Source organism: Schistocerca americana, chromosome 8 (genome assembly GCF_021461395.2).
Source record: "Schistocerca americana isolate TAMUIC-IGC-003095 chromosome 8, iqSchAmer2.1, whole genome shotgun sequence".
NCBI lineage: Eukaryota > Metazoa > Arthropoda > Insecta > Orthoptera > Acrididae > Schistocerca > Schistocerca americana.
The window spans coordinates 128,220,655-128,246,757 of NC_060126.1; the positions used below are offsets into that span (position 1 = coordinate 128,220,655).

Below are 26,103 nucleotides of genomic sequence, written 5' to 3' on the forward strand. Positions count from 1 at the left end.
TGAGATGCATTAGGGAAACGTATTGCAGCATATCCTGCTGGTAGATGAGTCAAACGCCCTGGCCTTCATAAATCGGCATAAACAACGAAACCTGTAACGTAAACACACGTGTTCACATCGAATGTAACGAACTCAATTGTGTCGTTCACCCACAAAACGTAAAGCAGTTTCATTTGAAAGGTCTTTTTTGGTTTCAACAGTTTGTTTCGTAGATGTATCAAATAAGATATCGACAAAATCAGTACCTACTTACATGAATACGATACTTCGCAACGATGTGTCAGTTTAATGAAAGGTAGACCTATCATTACATGACAATTCTTCCAATCACTTATTTATACCTAAAAAATCGTCTACTGAGTAGGAGCTGTCATTCATAGATTCTTTTAGTTTGATTTTAAATGCTGGTTGGCTATCTGTCAGGCTTTTAATGCTTTTTGGTAAATGACCAAAGATTTTTGTAGCAGCATATTATTTATCCCATACATTACAGCTTATTATCTGGAAACTAACATAGGCCATACAACTACCTTTTTGCAAATGGTATTCAGTATCTGTTTCTGATATTCGTATGTTTTGTAACTGGGAAGTACAAAATAAAACTAAACTCTGATGAGAAATCAAACCCCTAACTTGTTTTTGCAAATTGTTCTTTAAAATAATAATTCACCCCTTTTTTGTACCAAAGTCAGATTTAATCCAGGATAGCAAAAATCATCCTTTCTTCTTATGTAGTAGCAATGCACATTGCCATTGCTTTTGGAGTGGGAAGGGTTATTGGTAATAAATATCTCTCTCTCTCTCTCTCTCTCTCACACACACACACACACACACACACACACACTCTATATATATATATATATATATATATATATATATATATATATATATATATATTCTTCAAAGTGCTTCGAACAGGTGCGTGTGTGCGCAGTAGGCTTGAAATCTTTTCGTTTCACTGCCTGTATCCACATCTGCCTGCGCCCTTCGTCCTTTGGAAACCTATACGGAAGAGAAAAAGCAGCTTTGTAGCTTACCATTTCAAGAAATATATACAATTGCAATGTACGCCTGGAAACACACACAGCACTTCAAACCGCCAATTTACGTAACTGTGGCGTTCTGGGTAAGGATATGATACACACAATAGCTTATCAGTATTCAAGAAATGCCGCTAAATTAAACTAATAATACTTACACGTGAAATTTAATGTTACTTCCCTTCACAAAACGATCAGTACAACCATAAGCACCACCATTGTTTTGCCAATAGTCACGTGGTATAGCAGTAGAGATGTTGGTGCCACGAAATATACGTCATGACCAGTCTACCAATATCTATGGTCGAAGGCCCTGGCACAAAAACTTATTACCAACCTTACGGTCAGCATAGGGGGACGCAATAGGGCATGCACTGTCATCAGTGATGATCACACATTCCATTAAGAGCCATGTCCCGCCATTTGTAAACCTGGGGACCATCATGAAACGCGGACACTTTAGTCTACATTCTACTTTGAAAGAAATTGTTGTTACTGGTCTTCTCATTGCGCAGTTCTTTCACTGACCTCCACTACACTGTAGCAGTTCTATATATGAGTGGCCCACATTTCATTGAACCATATTACTTGGCAGAGACACATCTCGCAAAAATTACGAACTTTTTGTCCATGATGTTTGCACAACAGCTATATTGCCATGACTTGATACACAAATAGCCAAGATATTGCAAAACATCATTCACAATAAGATTCTACGCAGCTTTTATGTTTCCCCGTTCAATTGCGATCACAAGGCCATCTGCAACTATCTACCACAACACCAAGAATAGCCCATACGCAGTCATATAGTGATGATAGCTCTACGTACAAGTCCTGTTGTGAGACATGACACAGGAGTATGACATAATTTTTGTTCACCTCATCGCATCTGGACCCGCAGTTATCATCATGATTCAAAATTAATTTTTGTACATAAAATACCTCCTACATGATAGTACATCATTTTATTTAGCAACATCAGTTGAAGTAACAATAAATCTCATTGCACCTCTGAGGTAGTGTCACCTTGAGCTACACCTGCATGAATACTCTGTAAGTCACCTTTAAGTGTCTTGCAGAGAGTTCATCAAAACACTTTTACTATTCCTCTACCGTTCCACTCTGTAACAGTGAATGGGAAAAACGGACTTTGCTGAAAAGATATCACTGCTCTGAAAAACAGTTTTGTTTTAATGAATGGAATCATTAGTCATCTATCATGTCCATCACTCTCTCCCCGAATTTTTGATAATACCAAATGAGCTGCCCTTCTCTGAACTTTTTCAATGTCCTCTCGTCAATCCCATCTGGAAAGGGTACCATACTGCACAGTCATACCATAGCAGAGGATGGACAAGCATAATGTAGGCAATCTCCTTAGTAGACCTGTTGCATCTTCTAAGTGCTCTGCAAGTAAAATGAAGTCTTTGGTTTGCCTCCCCCAAAATATTATCTATGTGATCATTCCGATTTCAGGAACATTGCATCATAATTATGAACAACACAGGCACTGCAATATTGTAACCATCCACCGACACTTAGCACGTGGCTTTCAGTTAAAAATGTCACCCCTGTATGGCAATATACATAGTTAACATATGAATGCCAGTTGCAAATGCATGGCTGTGGGTCACACTCAGATAGCCTAATTATAAAGTGACCACTCCTGATAAGTGGGAAATCCACATTTGAGTCCTCGTACAGCACAAATTTTCATTATTGTCATTCAGTTATACAGCTGATGGTTGTCCATGCTGTGCCTGTTCCTTTTCACATGCGTGCATGTCTAAAGGAACATGCATTGTACTTCAGAACAACAAAGCCACTGCAATATTTTATTTATCCACCAATACTGGGCTAGTGACTTTCAACTAAAATATCTCTCCTGTATGGGAATATACATAACAGATGAACAAGTGCAGATTGACGACATATGGAAGTTTGGGTCTAGCCATGGAGAATGCTTGGGTAGCCTAATGGTAAACTGACAGCTATTAATAAGCCAGAAACCTGCCGCAAGTCTAGGTCAATCAAAAAAAATTTTTCATTGTCATTCCATTATACAGCTAATGTTTGTCAATATTTGCAACTACAAATACATTTCATGTACTCAGTTCTATCCTATGGTATAATCTGCAACTTGTTGAAGTTTAAATGAAAAAAATATTATTGCTACAGAAGTTGAAATAAGAACATTTTGTCAAGTTGACAAGTAAATTTCTTTAAGAAGCCTCTTCAGGGAGCTAAGAATTCATATACTTACATGTCAGTACATATAATCCATACTGGTATTTCTGGTTCATGATAAAAGTTAATTTAGGATGAATTCATAAATTCACTAACACAATATTAGAATTAAATACAATTCTTATATAGATTACATATCAATCTCTAGTATTCAGAATGGAGCTTATTTATTCTGGTGCAAAAAGTTATAATTGGTTATAAATTGACTTATGACAAGAAAATGAAAATATTCAAATATTTACAGTCAAAATAAAAGAATGTAGTAGCCATTCTATGTGCAGTATACTCAAGGGTACTCAAGAATATGCAATAATATAAGTTGTGTTTATGTTTGCAAGTATGTAGGCAGCAGGTTGTGGTCTGCATAAAGTTGCTGAAACACTCTGTTTGAAGTGTTAAATTAAAACACTAGCTAATTAATGTATGGGAGAAGTGGTTTCTCTTTTTTTTTTCTTTTTTCCAAATAGTCGTTTCCCTCCTAACAAGAGAAGAAGAGCATAATATTCTAATTCCAAAGAAAGTTCGTGTTGATAGGTATGGATATTACCAAAAAAAAAAAAAAAAAAAAAAAAAAAAAATGGCTCTGAGCACTATGGGACTCAACTTCTGAGGTCATCAGTCCCCTAGAACTTAGAACTACTCAAAAACTTAACTAACCTAAGGACATCACACACATCCAAGCCCAAGGCAGCATTCGAACCTGCGACCGTAGCGTTCGCGCGGTTCCAGACTGAAGCACTGAGAACCGCTCGGCCACACCGGCCAACGGATATTACCAAACAGTACATTCAATAAGTGAAATATTAACATGAATTCTTTGTCGAAGAATGAAAAAAACTGGTTGAAGCTAACCTTGGGCAAGATCTGTTTGAATCCCAGACAAATGTAGGAACATGTGAGGCAATATTGACTCCGTGATATTTCTTAGAAGATAGATTAAGGAAAAGCAAACCCACATTTACAGCATTTGTAAACTGAAAGAAGGCTTTTGACAATGCTGTGGAATAAAATTGTGACAGTGGCACAGCTAAAAAACAGGAATCCAAAAGTTATTTACAACTTGTTCAGAAACCATATGTCGATTATGAGTCAAAGGGTATGAAAGGGAAGCAGTGGTTGAGAGAGAGTGAGATGGGGTTGTAGCCTATCCCTGATATTGTTCAATCTGTATATTCAGTAAGCAGTGAAGAAACCAAAGAAAAATTAGGAGCAGGAATTAAAGGCCAAGGAGAAGAAATAAAAACTGTGAGGTTTGCTAGTGAGATTGTAATTCTGTCAGAGACAGCAAAGAACTTAGAAGAGCAGTTGAACAGAATGGACAGTGTCTTGAAAGTAGGTTAAAAGATGAACATTAACAAAAGCAAAACAAGTATGAGGGAATGTAGTCAGCTGATGCAGATGGAATCAGATTAGGAAATGAGGCATTTAAAGTATTACATGAGTTTTGCTGTTTGAACAGCAAAATGACTAATGATGAGCAAAGTGAGAGGATGTAAAATGTGGCTTGGCAGTGGCAAGAAAAGTGTTTCTAAAGAAGAGAAATTTATTAATGTTGAATATAGATTTAAATTTTAGGAAGTGTTTTTCTGGAAGTATTTGTATGGAGTGTAGCTCTGTATGTAAGTGGATGATAAACATTTTAGACAGGAAGAAATAGAGGCTTTTGAAATGTGGTGCTACAGAAGAATACTCAAGACTGGATGGGTAGATCATGTAACTAATGAGGAAATACTGAATAAAATTGGAGAAAAAAGAAATTTGTGGCACTACATGACTAGAAGAAGGGATTGGTTGATGGGACACATTCTGACACATCAAGGGATCACAAATTTAGTATTGGAGGGAAGTGCGAGGGGTACCTTATAGAGGGAGGTCAAGAGATGAATACAGTACTCAGCTTCAAAAGGATGTAGAGTACAGCAGCTATTTAGAGATGCAGAGCCTTGTATGAGATAGAGTAATGTGGAGAGCTGCATCAAACCAGTCGTCAGGCTGTGTGTGGATTTTCATGGTTTAACCATGGACCCAGGACTTTGGTGTTCCTCAGCAGGCCAGAGGCCATGGGCGATGGATTTCAGGAATTGCGACTGTCTCACTGCAAATAAATTGAACAGTGCAGCATTTTATAGACATTTTGTTTATTCTAGTACATTTTGGCACTTCTAAAGTAGTTTATATATTAGAAAGTATGGATGATAAGAAAAAGAAAGTTGTGGCAATCGCTGCAGTTTGTATGCTATATACTCATGTATTTCTTGATAGAAAAATCACACAATACCTGTACAATAATTGCCATAACACAGTGGATAATAACTGACAATAACAAATGTAGTAGAAGCAACATTTTATTGGCAGGCACTTATAGTGTTGGTTTACACAACTCTTCCCCAACTTACATATTTCCTTCAAGAGGCTTACTTTTTTCTGAGGCTATTTCTGGAAGTAGTGAAGGTATTTTAAATCTGTCTTGCAACTCCAGCAAAATGCCTATTTTTGTCATCAAATGTGTTTTGCTTTATTGAAATAAAGTAACATCAGTGGTCTTAATGAAACATATATACCATTTTGCTTGCTTTCTCCATCTAAAAACAGTTCATTACAAAAGATGTTGATGTTAGTACTTAACATTTTTGTTCAGAAGTTTAGAAATGCGAAAGTCCTTACATTTTTTATCAACTTACGTCTTTCCTTACTTTTGAGATCAAAATTTGTCAGGGAAAAATGCTAAAACTTATCTGGAAATCAGAGAAATATCAGAGAATTTCACTTGAGGAAACTTGTGGCAACCCTGGAGAGGTATTAAGAAACAGTTGCCTCGATAATTCAACAGTCTGCAAATGATTACAATCTACATAATTCAAACCCCCTTGGACAAAAAAGGATATGGGAGGGTGATCATTTGAGTGGGTCAGACTTCAATATGGGATTCTTTTTCGAATAGAGGATTAATTATGTAACATAACAATTATTTTACCATTGTCATTACACACATACCTTGACCTTTCAGAATCATCCCCAATAACTTGGATCTTCTATAAATCTTTAAAATGCTTAAAACACCTCACTCCAGTTTCGTAATGCAAAACTTAACAGTCCAGCAGAACAGTGGTAAAATAATCAAAATTTTAAATATCCTTGTGTGGTTTGCATGATTAGGCTCATAAATTTCAATAATACATTAAGCAACCAAAAGTGTTGTAATTTCTGTCCCAAGTAAGTTATCCGAAAACATCTCTACAGACAACACCTTCAGTTACTTCCAAGTTGCAAGCATAATAGATTCAAAAACCAAGAACATCACGAAACACTCAAACTAGAACAATTTGACATCAACAGACAGAATTAATTTCTTCACCCTCGTAGGCATACCACTTGTATTGTAGTGCTCTGGGGCTGCTTTGGAGCTCAATCAACATGGCCACTGCTTCACGGTGGGACATGTTGCACAACACCACAGGATCAAATCCAGCCCACTCCTTCACAGTCTGTCACTGAGACCAGTGTTACATCAACACCGATTTATAAACTTCTACAACAGAAAACTTACCAATTAATAATATGCCAATTAAGGATCCTCTGACTGCTGCAGTGCCAGCTTCTAGACATGTAGACTTGCTAAGGTGAGTGCAACATTGCACAACATCAGGAATGAAGGGTCAACAATGTCTTTCATTAACTGGCAATCACAGGTCAGTGACAAGGTTCATATTAACCCACTTGTCTTAACCTAAACAAGCAAAACAAATGTCAAGGAATAAAGTTCATCTCCTCAGCAGAGCTGCATGGGTACCAGATAATTCTATCAAATTGTCAGACAGTTTAACAGTCAAAAGTTGCCATAATTTAATCAGTACATCCACTCGCCTGAAAAGGAATTTCAAACAACAACACTTCACAGCAGCTCATGTTGTGCCTTTGCCTGATGGAAACATTTACACCGACTGGCCCATTAGTCAAATGTACTCTGCTCCCCTCCCACTATACTGGTGTTGGCTGACCACACTGTTTTGATCAGCGCCCTCTCTCCATAGCTATCAGACCTCCAAGAGAGATTGCAGCTCAACAATTCACATTGCTCTAAAAGCCTGCTGCTTGTGTACCCACTCTGGGCCAAGCACATAGTCTTTGGACCTGTGATACACTCATTGGAAAATTGATACAGCTTTATCAGTAACACATAGTGAAACTTTACATTTTGTATATCGCCTGGATAGGCAGTGTGTGGATCTGCTCCTATGAACTGCTTCTGTAATATAGGCCGAGAGGGAACTAATACAAAGTCTCAATACCAAGCTAGCCCACTTTTTATTAGAAGCAGTATTTCCAGACCATCTGCTCTTGATGAAATGGGCCAGAAATCAAGACGGCACTCACTGAGCCCCACAGTGTCGGCCAGAGGGCTCTGTGGTCGGTCTAGTTAGTCTTCTCTTGTAGTGCCAACTTACGAGCGTGTGCACCTGCATTGTGGCATTGTAACTATCGATGCCACACCCCTCCCCCCTGAAACAGTGAACCGTCATGGCATAGGGCTTCTGACAGTGGGGTAAGGGACCCAGGGGTGGCAGAATTGAGGGGGCGGACAACTGAATTGCAGGGACGGCTGCCCACCTGCGTCCCCGAATTGCTTGCGAGGGGGAGAGGAAAATGCCCCTTGCAAAACCTGCCTGGGACACGCACCGCCACTGGGTATGCTCAGACAAAGAGTCGAAGCAACAACCTCCATGGACGACAGTGTCGGCGTCATGTCAGCCTCAGCATCCATTGGCCCAGGCACCGTGGAGGAACACGTCAGCAATGGCAGCTGGAGGTGGGGCCATGGCGGTGACAGGTGGCACCCGTCCGGCACAGTAGACCGGACCGTTGGCGCAGTCAGGGGCGCCCGCACCTTAGGCACAAGCAACAGAGATGCCATCAGTTGAGTCATGGGCTGTGGCAGGAGAAGCTGCAAAACATCCAATTCTGCCAGAAAAGAACCAGCAGCAAAAAACCGAGGACGTCACAAACAGATCTGGTTTTGGTGTCGCTTGACAGTGCCAGAGGGACCAGAAATCACAAACAAGACACGGCCAAGCTGGCGAAGAATGCGCCCCTGCTCCCAGTGCTGCCTAACAGAGAAAACACGATAGAAAACCAAATAATGTGGCGCCCAGCCATAACAAGGCAAAGCAAAGGGAGCTTCCAGCGGCGGGTGCAACACCTGAAATAGCAACCGATGTGTGCAGCCATGTAGCAGTTGCACTGGGGAATGGGTGCCACACAGCTGGGAGCGCTTGCGAGAGTGTTTGGCATGCAGCTTGTTCATCTGCGACTTAAATGTATGCACAAAGTGTTCAGCCTTGCCGTTCAAATGGAGGTGGAACTGGGCTGAGGTCAGATGGCGAATGCCATTAGCAGTGCAGAACACTTAAAACTCAGAGGACACAAATTGGGGGGCCATTGTCAGAGACAATGACTTCAGGAAGGCCCTCAATGCAAAAAATAGACATCAAGGTCTGAATAGTACTGGCAGATGTGGTACAAGAGATAGGTACAACAAAAGGAAAGTTGCTGTAAGCATCAATGACTAGCAACCAGTGGGTGCCCCAGAAAGGAGCCGCAAAATCAATATGCACATGTTGCCAATGTGCAGTAGGAGTCGATCATGTGAATAAGCACTGGCAAGGAGCAAATTGGTGCTCCATGCAAGAGCGACAGTTAGCAAGCAAATTCTCAATTGGTTATCAATACTGACCCAAGTGCAGTGACAACGCACTAATTGCTTCGTCCTCATTATTCCCCAATGACATGCAGTAAGAGGAGGATTTCCGACTGCAATGAATGAGGTATAACCACACAAGACTGATCAGTGTCAGTTCGTAACAAAATAACATCTTGGTGTGCAGACAAGTTGAGATGTTGCGCAAAGTAATGTCGAACAAGGGGATCACTAATCCGCATAGCAGACAGAGGCCATTGAGTTTGAATGTACTGCAAAGAAGCGTCAGCGGTTGTCGCAGAAGCAATGCAACAAAAATCCATCGGAAAACCATCATTGAAATCCTTGTCTTGCGAATCAATGAACGTGCATGGCAATTCGGTAGAATCAAACACTTCGTCAGGACCGATAGGTAGATACGACAAAGCATTGGCTGTAGGCCAAAACAAAATTTCATAATTGTAGTTAGACAAAAACAAAGACCAACGTTGCAACTGTTGTGCAGTATGGGCTGGAACTGGCTTTGACAGGTGAAACAAGAACGTCAAAGGCTTATGGTTGGTGACCAAATAGAACTTGGGACCGTACAATAAATCATGAAACTTGGTCACTCCATATACAATAGCTAAAGCCTCTTTCTCAATTTGAGAATAGTTTTGCTGGGCAGAATTGAGCAATTTAGACGCAAAAGCGACCGGGCACTCGCCAGAAGTAATGCGGTGGGACAGAATTGCCCTGATGCCATGAGAAGATGCATTGACAGCCAAAACATCTGGTTTGCAGTGATCAGAAGGAATCAAACAGTGATCACTCAGCAGAGCAGATTTAAGGTTGTGGAAAGCAGCATCACAATCTGAAGACCAAACAAAAAGAATGTTCTTAAATCGAAGGCACTGCATTTGGTATAAACCAAACATAATATGTGAATCTGCCTAACACAGACTGAAGTTCTTTCAAGTTCCTGGGTGTTGGCAAGTCCCTAATCGCATGGAGATGTGATGGTGAGGGGTGGATACCCTGTCCGTTAATCATATGCCCTAAATACCGAATCTCAGTTTGAAAATATTTGTACTTGTCTCTGTTACACTTGAATCCTGCCTGCAAAAGTACAGTAAATAAAGCCCCAAATTCTGCAGATGTTTGTCAGGGGTGTGACCTGATACCACAATATCATCCATATAATTGGAACAACCAACACACAACTGCTGCAAGCAAGACTGAAAAATAGCAGGAGCCGAAGCACAACTGAATGGAAGGTGGAGAAACTTGAACAATCCAAGGTGGGTGTTGATCATAAAATATCGCCACGACTGTTCGTTGAGTGGAATTTGAAAGTATGCATCCCGCAAGTCAATCTTGGAAAAGAATATACTCACACCAAGCTTAACAAAAATGTCTTCAGGATGTGATAAGGGAAATGTAGCTCCCACTATCTGGGGATTGACTGTAGACAAAGTCAGCACAAATTCTGAGACGACCATTTGGTTTTTTCACACACACTATAGACAAAGCCCACTGCAAAGCAGAAGCAGGTCCAATGACACCACTGTCTTGCAAACGCTGAAGTTCAGCAGCCACGGCGTCGCACTGTGCATGTGGTACCAGGTGTGCGCGCCGGAAGAATGCCATGGCATTGTCTCTAACTACAATATGCGCTGCAAAGTCTGTGGCATAACCAAGGCCCTCAGAAAAGAGTTCAGCAAAATCATCCCATAATGTGGCCACACTGTCTGCATGGCCACAAGCATTGTCGCAAAGTACATTGTCCTGAACTGCGAGGTCAATATGTTCAAATGCGTCCATGCCAAAAATGTTCGGAGCATAACTAGAGTGGAGCACAGTTACCGTCATCACACTATACATGGCTTGCAAACTATACACGCCTAGCATTGAAATTTCCTGTCCAGGAAATGCAGTCAGCATGGAATGCGAACATCGAAGTGGGGACAAACCAAGCATGTCATAAGTTGATCTGTTGAGTAAAGAAACAGACTCACAAATGTCCAACTGTACACGAACAGAATTTCCACAAATGTTCAAAGTCACAAAAAGTTTATTCGCATTGCGCTGAATGCAAGAGGAAGCGTCTGGCAAAGCTTATTCATGCACACTACAAGCTGTAGAAGCATGTGAAGCAGAAGGCCTTGAAGAAATGGCATTAATGTCCATAGGCTGATGATGGGAACTATGATCATGGCAGTTTCCATTGTGGTGACCCCCACTCGAAACACACCAATGTGAAACAGTCTGAGAATTAGAGTGCCTCTTACTACACACAGCTTGCACATGTCCTTTAATACTGTGCATGACAGGATGGGCAACTGTCCCGTGGTTGGGCATGATAGCAATTCGGAGAAGATTTCAGTTGCTTAGTGGGTGCCTGGTTGAAAAATTGTTTACTTGCATGCGAGCGGTGCGGCGTAGCTCCGTGTGCCGGGGCAGGGCTGGAGGACACGTGTTGTGCCTCGCTAACAGTACTCACACCCGAGGTCACGTAGAATGTGGAAGTAGCCATACATAATGTATCTTGTCTGTCTAGCAAGTGTACTACTCACAGCAAAGACGGGTTTTTAAATCTTAGGAGTTGTTTGTGGATGCAGTGATCCACCACATTCTGCGTTGTAGCATCCCGAATCATGATATCCACATAGGAGAGTCCACAGGAGCAATTAAAGTCACAATCAGATGTTAGGTCAGCTAACCACAAATTATTTGACTGAGTAGGACCATGCAGGAGACAGAAAAATTTGTAGCATGCAGCCACCACATTTACACTGTCACAGAAGTGGGAGTTTAAAGCTGCTATCACTTTGGCAAAAGTTTTATTTTCTGAGCGGGTGGTCGGAAACAATTTTATGAGCACAGGGTATAACACAACTATGACATTAGCAATGAAAAAGGCAAGCTGCTCTGTACCTGGTATGTTGTATGCAGTGAACTGAGCCTCAAGCTGGGCAGTGTATTCTGGCCAGCATTCAGAGTCCAGATTGAAGGCACGGAATGGCAGCACGGTATGCGTCATCTGTGGCACAGGCGGGGCATCGGAGATGCCGAGGCAGCTGCAATTCGTAGTGTGACAAGTCTATTCACATCAGCAAGCAGTGGTGTCATTTGCTGAGCCTGAAACCGTACAATATCGAACAGTGAAGCCTGTTCCTGTTGTGAAGCCATCGTTGACACAAAATGATTTCTTAGAGGGAATGGTGGGAGTGCACATGCACTCAGTCACACGGAGACAGCACAAAAAAGATAAAGCAGTACCAAACAAAATATAGGCTGAGAGTGAAGGAGCAAGTAGGAGCAGGAGAGGTGAAGCACTTTGGTACTGCATGTAACTTTAGCACTTTTAATAGAGTCAAAAACACAAGTAAATATTGAATTCATACATAACTTTGGACAGGATGAGCACATAGGTGTGAAGACATCTAATCCTGTGAAGTTAGGATGACTGTTTTGCATAATCTCAAAACTAACAAATACTTGTTGCTGTCCAGACTCTAACTGAACATAACTAATACAAAGCCTCAATAGCAAACTAGCCCACTCGGTAGCAGAAGCGATATTTCCAGGCTGTCTGTTCTTGATGAAAAACAGCCAGAAATCAAGACAGCCCTCGCTGAGCACCACAGCGTCGGCCAGAGTGCGCTGTTGTCGGCATAGTTAGTCTCCCCTCGTAGTGCCTACTTACGAGAGCGTGCACCTACGTTGTGGCATCGTAACTATCCACGCCACGTTACATAACATCCAAAACATTGAGAATATGTGTAGTACAATACCACACTAATTTCATCATCAGTATTCTAAAACTACAGAGGTACTGTTCAGTTTTGTAGACAAACATATATATTGAGGTAATAGAAATTTTGAAGCAAATGTGATTTATTTTACAACTATTTTTCCTTAAATTCTTGCTGACTTTTTTAAAAATTTTATATGGCTCACTGTCCAGCTGAAATCTCTTTAAATCTACACATCATTGTGCACTCTGTCCACCCATTTTGAAGTCCCAGAGTTTGGCTGCGGTACTGCTGTCAGTGTCGTCAGTTGCACTTTTTCTCAGCACATACATATAGGGAGAAATACATAAAACATCCTGTTTTAGTAAAGCAATACAGCTTACTTCTAAGCCTTTACGAAATGATTAAAATCCAATTATGTATCAAATACAAGATTTCAGTTGTATATAAAAGCTTTTTACAAAATAATGAAGAAAAACTAAACTCTGTCTAAATATGTTGTGGAAGACCCAACACTACCAACCAACCACACCAGTCATAAGACTGATGACACAACTTTAAACACGGCACCCATTCTACCTCATCAGGGTTCCCTCTCCTTCCTTTCCTCATATTTCTCTTCACCCCTTTTTTCCTTTTCCACCCTATTTACCTAACCCACCCCCTCTTCCACCTGCACATTTTAGCCTCAACGATACCGCCATCTCCTCCCCACCCCTTCTCATTTCCCAACAACCACTCCTATCTCATCGATACCACGCACATGTCTTTCATCCTTATGCCACTGTGCTCCTGTCCTCCTCCATGCCCAACCTCCTCCTCTTCACCAATCGCCTGTTCCACCAATCCTGTGAAGGGCACCATAGTGTGAAGGACAAGATATTTCAAAACATTGTGGAAGCTGTTCTTCAAGTCTCTTTCATTTAAACTAAAAATTACTGGTTTTATTAAACTTTACTCATTGTTTTTGGAAATTACGGTTTTATTATGATCGTTTCTGTCAGAACACCCACATTTACTTCATATACAGTAATTGGCCAATTATCAGAACATATTTTCATTCTGTGCATGATTACATGAAACTGCTAGTACCAAAGATATAAATAGGAAATTTTCAACATCATAGAAAATAAGCTATGTAGTAGTATTTAGTTTACATTAATATTTCATTCAGTTTATTATGTAAAGTGCCATAAATTACACATACAGTACCAAACATTACCTAGACACACATAGATACTTTACCATATTGTAATCATATTTCCCTTTATGTAGTTGACTTTATTATTTGCTTATGCCTGTGTTTTCATTAATTACTTTTCCTAAGAAACCTTGTCAACTGAAAGAGTGTATTGGCAAACACAAAATAGTATGAAGACTGGATAATGTTACAGATCCTCATTGTCTCTATTGCATATAATATAACTCATATTTACCATATTTTGTCACTTTATTTATGTCACAGCATTTTGTTGATTCCTTACTCCATTGCCATTGATACATTTCTACATCATCATATAATCATTTAATGATAAAAATCCATGCTGTGTTCCTTTTTTACAAAACTGACTATACAAAATCACATCTACAGCAATAAACCAATCCCATTACCTAACACAGCATCTCTCTCTATTTCTTAAGAGATAAAAGCTTGTATATTACATTTCATTAGCTTAGGTAATGAGATTGTTTTACTTTTAAAAATATTTTTTTTTTTTCTCATTGTGCCTGATTGACTTTTTTTATCACAAATGCTTCTCATTGTCCTAGTTTAGGTAACACTTTTATTTCATCCCAAAATTATTTATTCTAGCATGAACGGCAAGGTACTGATATATAGCTATGAACACTGACATATTGTGATAAACTGATTTTATTTCTGTCAGAACAATAGTAAATTTACTGTTGCAGCTGCTGCAGTAGCCACCAGAAAGATCGCGGGAGGCGCACATCGGCACAGCGCATCACGGACGGTAGTTGCCGCAAATAGAGTCCCGTCCACCAGAGGGCACACGAGAATTTGGCCGCGACCTCTGCCAGCGGAACAACAAGAACAACTCAGACAGCATGGGCCGGGCCCAGTGAGTTCACATCGGGAATGCCTATGAGACAGTTCCCGGTCTACTCAGAAGTGCGACGGAAAACGTGAACTGTGTTACTACAGAATTGGGGCGTGTCGATGTGCGCCTCCTGTGATCTTTCTGGTGGCTACAGCAGCTGCTATATTATTTGCTGATTGCACACTCAACTTCAGACAGTAAAATCAAAGATATCTTGCCATTATTTTCCCAAATCTCATCAATATTACTAATCGCCCAAACATATATAAGACAATTTTGCATCACATTTTTTCTGAAATAACTTTTAAACATCATTTGCTTCCATCTTCTGATATCTTATTTGTATACTCAAGATTTAGAAATTCTGTCATGTAATGTAGGCTGTATACAGTGCTTATAATTGTGTTATTCAACAAATGACTAAGCATCCTTCAGGACAGAAACTTATACAGTGGTAAAGATGTAGAAGATGGATGACCAAAACTGAGAGAGAATTCTAGGACAGAAAAGATGTAGATGTTGGATAACCATCCTGGAACAGAACCGTAGGACAAGAAAGATGTAGATGATGGGTGACCAAGCTGGGACAGAATGCCAAGACAGGAAAGATGTAGAAATGAGTGGACCAGGAAGCAAAGAATCATTACACCAAGGTAGGGAAGGATTACAACAACATAGTTTATTCACTAATTTACAGTAAACCCCTATTTAATTACTTTAATCATTGTCCAAAGCGTTTTCAATTTGGCAGCTGACACCACTTTACGTGGGGTCAACAATGATGATATGTGCAAGGTTGGAGTCCCTTGCAGCACAGAACTATAAATTGTGTTACCTCTACCTGAAAATGTGACATCTTGTTACTGGTGAAGAGACAATAAACATTTCATGTCTCTTTGTAGTCACAAGAAAATAGTGAAAGGTACCAGGTTCGAATCCCTGGCACGCAAAAATCATTTGTATTGTCATTTCAGGTTCCAGTATCATGCTATTGGTGAACATACTTAATATCTGACACCTGATCAATTCATATAGGTACTGAGTTTTACTCCTCGTCCATCACCACAACTTCACTTCATGGGGTTACGCACTTGTGTGTTGCACTTTATTACATACCATCTGGGGTTATTTCTCAGGCCCAGTGAAAGCGTCATGGGGTTGCCGGTGCAGTGTGAAATGTATTGTCATTTATCTCCAAGTCTGGACATTTAGCCTCGTAAACCAATACTGGTGAACACTTCGATAGTGTATGCATCTTAATTGCCTAGTCGAGTCTCAATCAGACATGCAAGCTTTGTTTGGTTAACAGTGGGTTCAAATTCGTATCACGAACGACAACACATGTCATTTAAAGAGCAGGATAAGACTTCTGAAGTGTCACATATTCTAATGAAGTTTAATTTAAAAACGTTAGGGACTGTCTCATCTATAATAACTTGTTTTCTCTCACCATACAGTGAAGATGCTGAGTCGAAGATAGGCATGACAAAAGGACTGTCACAATATAAGCTTTTGGCCAACAAGGCGCTTGTCGAAAACAGATAACACACACACACAAATGCAACTCTCACAGACATGACTACAGCCTCTGGCAGCTGAAGCCACACATATTGTTACGTTCCACCATGGATTTTCTATTGTTTGATACTTGTTTTCTAATATTTATTGTATTGTGGTATTATTTGTGGTATTATTTTACATCTGGACTGACTGCCGTAATGAGCAGTGGTATCCAGTGGTCTCTTGTGGTAGTTGCTGTGTATAGTCAGGTGGCTAAACCCCACAGGATTTCAGCATTCAGAGGAGCTGCAACATAGCTGTGTTACATTGGTTGTATTCAGCAATGGCCCACTATTTTTGCTGTCAAGTGTACATCATGTTAAGTGCAGCTTTAAATGTCAACACATCACACCACCATGGTTTGCAAAGGTCAGGTTATATGCGGAACATGTGGTTCAGCTGCCCATGAATGATGTCCTAAATGAATACCCCACACATGTGTGTAAATTACCATTCATTTTGGAGGAAGCAAAATGGTAATCCAAGAAGAGCACAGAATCCAGGAGATAAAGTTTACCAATGCTTCTCTTACTTTGAAGTGAAGAAGACATAGGGCCACACAGCCACCTACTTCAGTGAAGTTATTCATCTCAAAACTATACCAGCCTGTACAAAAGACTTGTAGTGGCAACCAGACACTAACAGCTGAACAGAGCCAAACCTACACTTATATATGTACCCTTGAACTTTCCACTTACAACTGAAGCAATGGTGGCTGCAGGACATATTGTTGGGAAGAATAATACACCTTCATGTCAGAGAGAAACAGAAAAAAAAATCTGTTAAAACAGCCTTACCAATGTCCCAAAACTTGAACCTGAGGATGAAAAACAACAGGCTAGAAAAAACGGTCCAAAACCATCAGTCCATGCGATCTTCATCCTATCTGATGAATCAGATGATGACCATGTTATAGGTGGTATCAATGATGATGTCTGCCTTGGAGATCAGCAAGTTCCTCTCACCCTCCCTTGTTGCAGACTCCCCACCAAGGAGGAATAACAATGGGAAAACAGCAGAAAAACCTCACTGCTAAGGCGGCTTTCATACTACAATGGATAATCAACTGGTTTTGGGCACATGTGGTGGGTCTATGACTATTAAATCAGGGAAGATCAAAGTGTGTAATTTTTCAGCAGATACATTTTAAGCCATATGACACCCTTGGACTACATGGTTGTGGCTACCACAAAAAAATATGTCCTTATGACAGAGAAGGCTGAAGAAGGAGTGACTATTCTCATAAACAACACAGCCCTAAACAGAGGGTGGAGCATTCACTGCAGCAGTGCATTAGTGTCGTTCATTCTTCTTTATCTTTCTGTGTGCTCTCCATCCCACATGCCCACTGCTCAGTGGAAAATGGTTGATGACTTTTACTGGTGATCACTTCTTGATCTAGATTCACCTTCCACACAGAGTGGTGCCCAGAATAAAACTGGCATTACCGGTGCTCCGTAAGGCAAACACGAAAGGGGTACAGTTTACAAAAGTCACCCAGAACTAGATTTCTGGATGACGTTTCTAAACTATACCCCTTTCCATTAATCTCTCCAGTCCTTTCCCTTCACTCCTCTTTCTTCCCCTTCAACTCTTCTGCCAGAAGGAGGAGCCACTGGCTCCAAAAGCTTGATAAATTGTCTGACCTAGAAAGCTATGCACAATGGGCCAAAATCATGCAAAGCAAAATCCCTGTGGTTATTAGTGTCAGTGAGGTGGTGTTTTAGGTTAGCAAAAGATTCAGGCAACCTGTTGTGAAGGAACTTACTAGTATTCTACAATATTGTAGAATATTACATTGGTGTCACATGTGTCTTCATTCATAATGTATAAAATATTCTACCAAGAACTCTCATAACAGTCCATCAATGCAAATGTTTAACAATGCATAGAAAAATAATGTTAGCTCCCTTCATCAGGACATTAGAGGACTGAGTAATAAGGTAAAAAGGATCTTCATCTCCTTCATAAAGTTAGTGAGAGCTGAGTTTTGTGCCTATCTGAATAAATGACATCACAGTTAAAGCAGTTATATATAAAGGTTGCACTCTGGCATCTTACTTATGTAGAACTAATGTGCATGAAGGTTAAGGTTCTACATAATTATATAAACACAGAACACAAGTGCAAAAACATTGAAATGAGTAGTTTCTATAGAAATCAACATGTAGAAGTGAGTGCTTGTTCAATAATACTGAATAATAGTTCAGCCTTAATTGTAACTGTATACAGATTTCTACTGGGCAATTTTGATCTGTTTGTGGGGCATATGGATTCCTTATCATGCTATCTATGAGACAACAAGAAGCAGTTAACAGTCTGTGGTTATTTCAATGTGCATTTTGTGAATATAGAAAAAGACATCTGGACACCTTATTTGGTATTCATAGTTTGATATGTTGTTGTTGTTGTTGTTGTTGTGGTCTTCAGTCCTGAGACTGGTTTGATGCAGCTCTCGATGCTACTCTATCCTGTGCAAGTTTCTTCATCTCCCAGTACGTACTGCAACCTACATCCTTCTGAATCTGCTTAGTGTATTCATCTCTTGGCCTGGAAATGTCTTAGAATTTAAAACATGGTTCTTAAATCTCTGTCTTACCATTATATAATCTATCTGATACCTTTAGTATCTTCAGGATTCCGCCTATACAACCTTCTTTTATGATTCTTGAACCAAGTGTTAGCTATGACAGTTTGATGCTGTCATTTTGGAAATTTTATTATTGATATCATCACAGTTTGATATCAATAATTAAATTTCCAAAATGACAGCATAAAGACAGTAGAATAATGTTCAATAATTGATCATGTTTTCTTTGATGAAGCTCAAAGCTAGAAAATAACTGTACACTCTATGATCACGATGCACAGTTAGTTAAGATATACATGGTAGTGGCTTACCGTTTATTCTCCTCAGTGTAAATCAGTTAGAATATTTAATGTTTCTGAGACAACAAATTTTAAGAATAGTTTACAACACATGACCTGGGAAAAAATTTATAGTGAATTAAATGGTGAAATAAAATTTAATTTATTCCATGATAAAGTCATATTGTTGTTTGAAAACAGCTTTCCTCATAAAATAATCAAAAAGGACATTAAACATCCAAGTAAAGAAACATGGATCACTATCTGGTTTAAAGCATAATGTGAAAGGCAAAGAGAAGTGTATCTGTTGGCAAGAACAGGTAAAGATCCTGCAGTAGTTGCATACTCCAGAAATGACTCAAAATGACTAAGAAAGTCATTTGAAAACCAATAAATGTTCACCTTACATCAAAAATCATTGCAACAATAGACATAATCCATATTGAATGTAGTCCTATATGGAACGTAGTGAAATGAGGGACAGGACAGCATCATTGTTGATTCAAATGGAGGGGCTATACATGATCAGTCCTAGGTAGCAGGTATGTTTTTAATCTACGTATGTTTGCAGATGGGGATATTCAGCTGGAAAATAATTGTTAAAATTCATCGTGGACCTTCATCTGCACAATTCGCTTCACTACTAGTTTCGGTCAAATAAACGTTATGGAGCATAAGCTGCCATAAACAGCTGGAAAGTTATACCCTAATAGGAGTAATTTGCTCTTTTGAGCCCACCATAGTAGTGAAACAATTTCTTTTCAATAATGGCTGTGTACAATAGTTTTCATGGAGAAGCAAAGCTCACAACAGCAACTAACACACTGACCGATGTACATTATACTACATAACATCACAGGTTGGCATTTTGCATGACCTGTCTAAGCTGTTTGATTGTGTAAATCACAATATCCTCCTAGATAAAATGAGGTTTTGTGGAACTGGCAGTAACAGTCAACTGATGAATAAAAAGTTCCAACACCAAGAAATAATAACTGTTGAGTAATGAAATTTCAGGAACACATTTTTTCTAGGTAACATATTTAAGTGATTAATGTTGAAAAATCACTGGTTAATGTAAACATGAGAAAAACCATTGCAAATGTGAAATGTTGGTACATTAATAACTGATGTAACTGCCAGAATGTTGAATGCAAACATGCATTCATTTTGTTGTGCAGGTACTGGATATGAGTTTGTGGAGTGGAGTTCCATGTCTGTTGCACTTGGTCAGAGTCAATACAGGGATAATTAATGCTGGTTGTGGATAAAGCTGGTTGTCATCTGATGATTTCCCATACATGCTCGATTGGAGATGTACATGGTGACTGAGCAGGCCAAGGCTACAAGTCAGCATTGTTTGATGTTCAGAATATTCCTATCTCCCAACTGCGGTGACAGGCACTGCACTCACATGAGATTTTATTTCAGTTAGCAGAACACTGTTCTATTCTGTGCTCACTTGTTTCACAGCAGTGTTGACTCAGTGCTGGTCATGATGCTGCAGGACTTCCACAAAACTCATGCTTGCGTATGCAGTTGCTACTCATAGTCATTCATTGATTCTGTCATGAAGTGCAAAGCAAGTGTGTACTCAAAATCTGAGTTTCAGGTCTGGAGGGAGGGGGGGGGGGGGGGGCAGAAAGATAGTAGATGTTAATTTTTGGACAAATGATGAAATAGTTTTGAGATATCACAGTAAATGATTCTGGGTGCACTTTCTCTTAATGAATATTCACATGTTGTGGCATCTGTCTGCTTGGTTAGGAATGGTGCAAGTTTGATTTGTGGTGATTTTTTGTAGGCAAGAAGAGAGGGGCAACTACCTTCGCCTGCCCCTTAATGGCTACATCTTTGATACAAAGTATTGCATACACCTGATATTTAGCCTTTCTTAATCTAATATGTTTAGCTTGAATCTAGCCTTCAAGACGTTCTTTTGTAACCATAATTTTCAGCCCTTTAAGTGCTCTTATGACCAGATTATATTGTCACTGCCAGAAACTGAATACAGTCAGGTGAGTTTACATTAACCACAGTTCTTTACTTTCCTCCACTTGCGAAATGAACTGAGCTGCTGGGAAATGGCCTTCTGTTATTAGTTATTCAGTTTTATTGGTGTATCTTCAATGCAATTTATTTTCAAAAAAGTATTACCCATAGACCATATGGTATGAACATTTATGCATTCAGGGCATAAATTTGCTATACATGCTCATTTGAGGCATGAAAAACATATTTATAATAAAAAATCGCTTTCTAAATTCAGTGAACTTAGGCTTTTAACCACTGTAATCAAACCTAAATGTCTTATGAATCAGAAACTTTAATTTTAAATGGAAAGAGGGATACTGAAGAAATTCAAAAGAAAGAAATTTCATGAGTAGATCCTGACACAGTGAACAATGCCCTTCTTTTAATGATAACCACCCCAGTTGACATACGTCAATAGCACTCTCTCCGCTATTTTGCAATAATACAAACTCAGCTGCCCTTCTTGAATTTTTTTGATGTCTTCCACCAGTCCCAGCTGATGTAGATCCCACACCACACAGCAGTACCCCAGAAGAGGACAGGCAAGCATGTGTAAGCAGTCTCGTACACCTGTTGCACTTCCTAAGTGTTCTGCCAATAAACTGCTGCAGTTCTTGGTTTGCTCTCTTCTCAACATTGTCTATGTGATTGTTCCAATTTAAGTTATTTGTAATTGTGATCTCTAAGTATTTAGTTGAATTTATGGTCTTTAGATTTCTGTGACTTATCGTGTAATCAAAATTTAGCAGATGTCTTTTAGCACCCATGTGGATGACTTCATACTTTTTTATTATTTTGAGTCAGTTACCACTTTTTACATGATATAGATGTCTTGTATAAATCATTACACATTTGGTTTTCATCAGCTGATGACCTTACATGATGGTAAATGACAGCATCATCTGCAAACAATCTAAGAGGGCTGCTCAGATTGTCTCGTACGTCATTTATGTAGATCAGGAACAGCAGAAGGTCTATCACATTTCCTTGGGAAATGCCAGTTATTACTTCTGATTTACTCGATGACTTTCTGTCAGTTACTATGAACTGTTATCTTTCTGACTGGAACTCATGAACCAAGTTCACACAACAAAAGCAAAACTCATTACGCATAGAATTTGTTTAGAAAACAATTGTGAGGAATGGTGTCAAAAGCCTTCTAGAAATCTAAAATATATGTAATAAGTCTGACATCTGCTGTTGATAGCTCTCATTACCTCATGAGAATAAAGAGCAAATTATATTTTACAAGAACAGTATTTTCTGAATATATTGTAGCTATTTGTTAATAAGTCATGTTATTTGAGGTAATTCATAATGTTCAAACGTCGTATATGTTCCAAAATACCACTGCAGATGACTATTTTATATGCCATGCTGGATCACTTCTCTGCTAGCTAGGCTATGGAACAGCTGACAATTCTTGTTACCCTTGCTTGTACTGCTCTCACTATAACACATGCTATACAGTTGCAAATCATGGGCCTGCGATGCAAATTTTTGTTAGTGACACTGGGCGTTTTCAACCTTTATTATCATCATCTTGTGAAGTTATGATCTGAAGATGGTTGTGAAGAACAACCAAAACTAGTCACTGTCCTTTAACTATGAATTGAAAATTGTGGTCTATGCGTTAAAAGATATTACATTAAAATTTTTTGTTCAGTAAATTATATTAAGACTGCCACCTCCTCCCTGACATCTAGCTTCACTAATAATTAGGTTTATTTCCAGAGTGTTTTGTTATTAGTACCTCTGAATTTCTAAAGGCTTGTAACAGAGTAATTTGCTATTCAGCATACTACTTGAGAGATCTTTTTCTCCATATTGTAATAAGAATACTTTCCAGATCACTGCAAATGGATATAATACACAATGTGTTTCACAGTACACACTGTTGACATTTTAGTTAAATAAACTCTCAGAATCTCAGGTATTAAACCTGGTGCCATCATCCAAATGGTCCAATATTTCAGGATGCTAACTGTCCATTTTCAGGTGGCCATGGCCATCCGCACCACATACTATCATCTGCCAGGAAAGCCTAAAAACACAAATGAATTCTTGCTTCTTCAGTGCCATGGTTGACCTTTAAAAAATTTAGGACGCTGTCATTTGTTCAGCAACAGGTAGAATTAACTTACTGAACGATGGTAATTGTAGTAAAAATCCAAACAATTTTATCTCTCTCTCTCTCTCTCTCTCTCTCTCTCTCTCTCTCTCTCTCTCTCTTTTTCTCTCTCTCTTCCCCACCCCAACCTGCCACCTGACCACCTCTCTCTCTTGATACTTCCAGTTTTCCCCAAATATTATTCAGTAACACCCATGAAACATCGACCTTGCCTTTGGTGGAGAGGCTTGTGTGCCTCAGTGATGCAGATAGCCGTACCGTAGGTGCAACCACAATGGAAGGGTATCTGTTAAGAGGCCAAACAAATGTGTGGTTCCTGAAGAGGGGCAGCAGCCTTTTCAGTAGTTGCAAGGGCAACAGTCTGGATGATTGACTGATCTGGCCTTGTAACATCAATCAAAACGGCCTTGCTGTGCTGGTACTGTGAACAGCTGAAAGCAAGGGGAAACTACAGTCCTAATTTTTCCCGAGCTTTACTGTGTGGTTACATGATGATGGCATCCTATTTAAAAAAGACTTCAGGTCAGGTGAATACATGGTTATAAATCAAATATGGGTAATCCAGTGGTATGCCAACTACATCCACAGATGATGAAGAAATTGAAGAAATGTATGATGAGATAAAAGACATTATTCAAATAGTTAAGGGAGATAAAAATTTAATAGTCATGGATGACTGGAATTTGACAGTAGGACAAGTTGTAGGTGAATATGGACTGAGGGTAAGGAATGAAAGAAGAAGCTGTCTAGTAGAATTTTGCACAGAGTGTAACTTAATCATTGCTAACACTTTGTTTAAGAGTCACAAAAGAAGGTTGTATATGTGGAAGAGACCTGGAGGCACTGGAAAGTGTCAGATAGATTATATAATGGTAAGATAGAGATTTAGGAACCAGGTTTTAAATTGTGAGACATTTCCAGGGGCAGATGTCAACTCTGACCACAGTTTATTGGTTATGACTAAAGGTTAAAACTGAAGAGACTGCAGAAAGGTAGGAACTAGAGGTTGTATGAAGTTTCAGAGGGAGCGTTAGGGAACAATTGACAAGAACAGAGGAAAGGAATACCATGAAAGAAGAATGGCTACTTTTGACAGACAGAATAGTGATGGCAGCAGAGGATGAAGTAGGTAAGAGGATGAGGACTAGAGGTACTGAATTTAATTGATGAAAGGAGAAACTATAAAACGTAGTAAATGAAACAGGCCAAAAGGAATACAAATGTCTCTAAAATGAGATCAACAGGAAATGCTAAATGGCTAAGTGGGAATGGCTAGAGGACAAATGTAATTATGTAGAAGCATATATCACTAGGGGTAACATAGATGCTACCTATGGAGAAATTAGAGAGACCTTTAGGGAAAAGGGAACCACCTGTATGAATATCAAGAGCTCAGATGGTAAACAAGTCCTAAGCAAAAAAGGGAAAGCTGAAAGGTGGAAGAAGTACATAGAGGGTCTATACAAGGATGATGTACTTGAGGACACTATTAAGGACACAGAAGAGGACATAGTTGAAGATGAGATGGGAGATATGATACTGCGTGAAGAATTTGACAGAGTACTGAAAGATCTAAGGAGAAACAAGGACCCAGGAGTGGACAACATTCTGTTAGAACTACTGATAGCCTTGGGAGAGCCAGCCATGACCAAGCTTTTCTATCTGGTGGGCAAGATGTATGAGACAGGCGAAATACCCTCACACTTCGGGAAGAATAAAATAATTCCAATCCCAAGGAAAGCAAGTGTTGGCAGGTGTGAAAAATTACTGAATATCAGTTTAATAAGTCATGATTGCAAAATACTAACACAAATTCTTCACAGATGAATGGAAAAACAGTTAGAAGCCAACATCAGGGAAGATCAGTTTAGATTCCATAGAAATGTTGGAACACACAAGGCAATACTGACCCTATAACATACTTTAGAACATAAGCTAAGGAAAGCAAACCTACATTTCTAGCATTTGCTAACTTGGAGAAAGCTTTTGACAATGTTGATGAAATATACTCCCTTTCAAATTCTGAAGGTGGCAGGGGTGAAATACAGGGATCAAATGGCTATTTTAAATTTGTTCAGAAACCAGATGGCAGTTATAAGAGTTGAGGAGCATGAAAACAAAATAGTGGTAGAGAAGGGAGTGAGAGAGGATTGTAGCCTATCCCTCATGTTATTCAGTCTGTATATTGAGCCAGCAGTGAAGAAAACTAAAGAAAAATTCAGAGTAGGAATTAAAATCCACGGAGAAGAAATAAAATCTTTGACGTTTACCAATGACACTGTAATTCTGTCACAGACAGAAAAGGATCTGGAAGAGCATTTGAACAAAATGGACAGTGTCTTGAAAGGAGAATGTAAGATGAACATCAGCAATAACAAAATGAGGATAATGGAATGTAGTTGAATTAAATCAGGTGATGCTGAGGGAATTGAATAAAGAAATGAGCCACTTAAAGTATTAGATGAGTTTTGCTATTTGTGAAGCAAAATAACTGAGGACGATCAAAGTAGAGAGGATATAAAATGTAGACTGGACATGGCAAGGAAAGCGTTTCTGAAGAAGAGAAATTTGGTATAGATATAAGAGTGAGGAAGTCCTTTCTGAAAGTATTTGTATGGGGTATAGCCGTGTATGGAAGTGAAACATGGGCAATAAATAGTTTATACAAGATGAGAATAGAAGCTTTCAAAATGTAGTGCTACAGAAAAATGCTGAAGGTTAGATGGGTAGA

At 39.3% G+C, this 26,103-nt stretch overlaps 1 long non-coding RNA gene across 2 annotated transcripts in view; it reads left to right on the top strand.

The window, feature by feature from the left end:
• Positions 1-26,103, top strand: part of LOC124545414 — an 81,940-nt gene that overhangs the window by 788 nt on the left and 55,049 nt on the right. The window contains exon 2 of one of the 2 annotated variants that reach the window (XR_006967618.1): positions 15,205-15,432. This is a non-coding gene — a long non-coding RNA (uncharacterized LOC124545414). The remainder of the gene's footprint in view (positions 1-15,204; positions 15,433-26,103) is intronic. The other variant, XR_006967617.1, reaches the window with a different exon arrangement.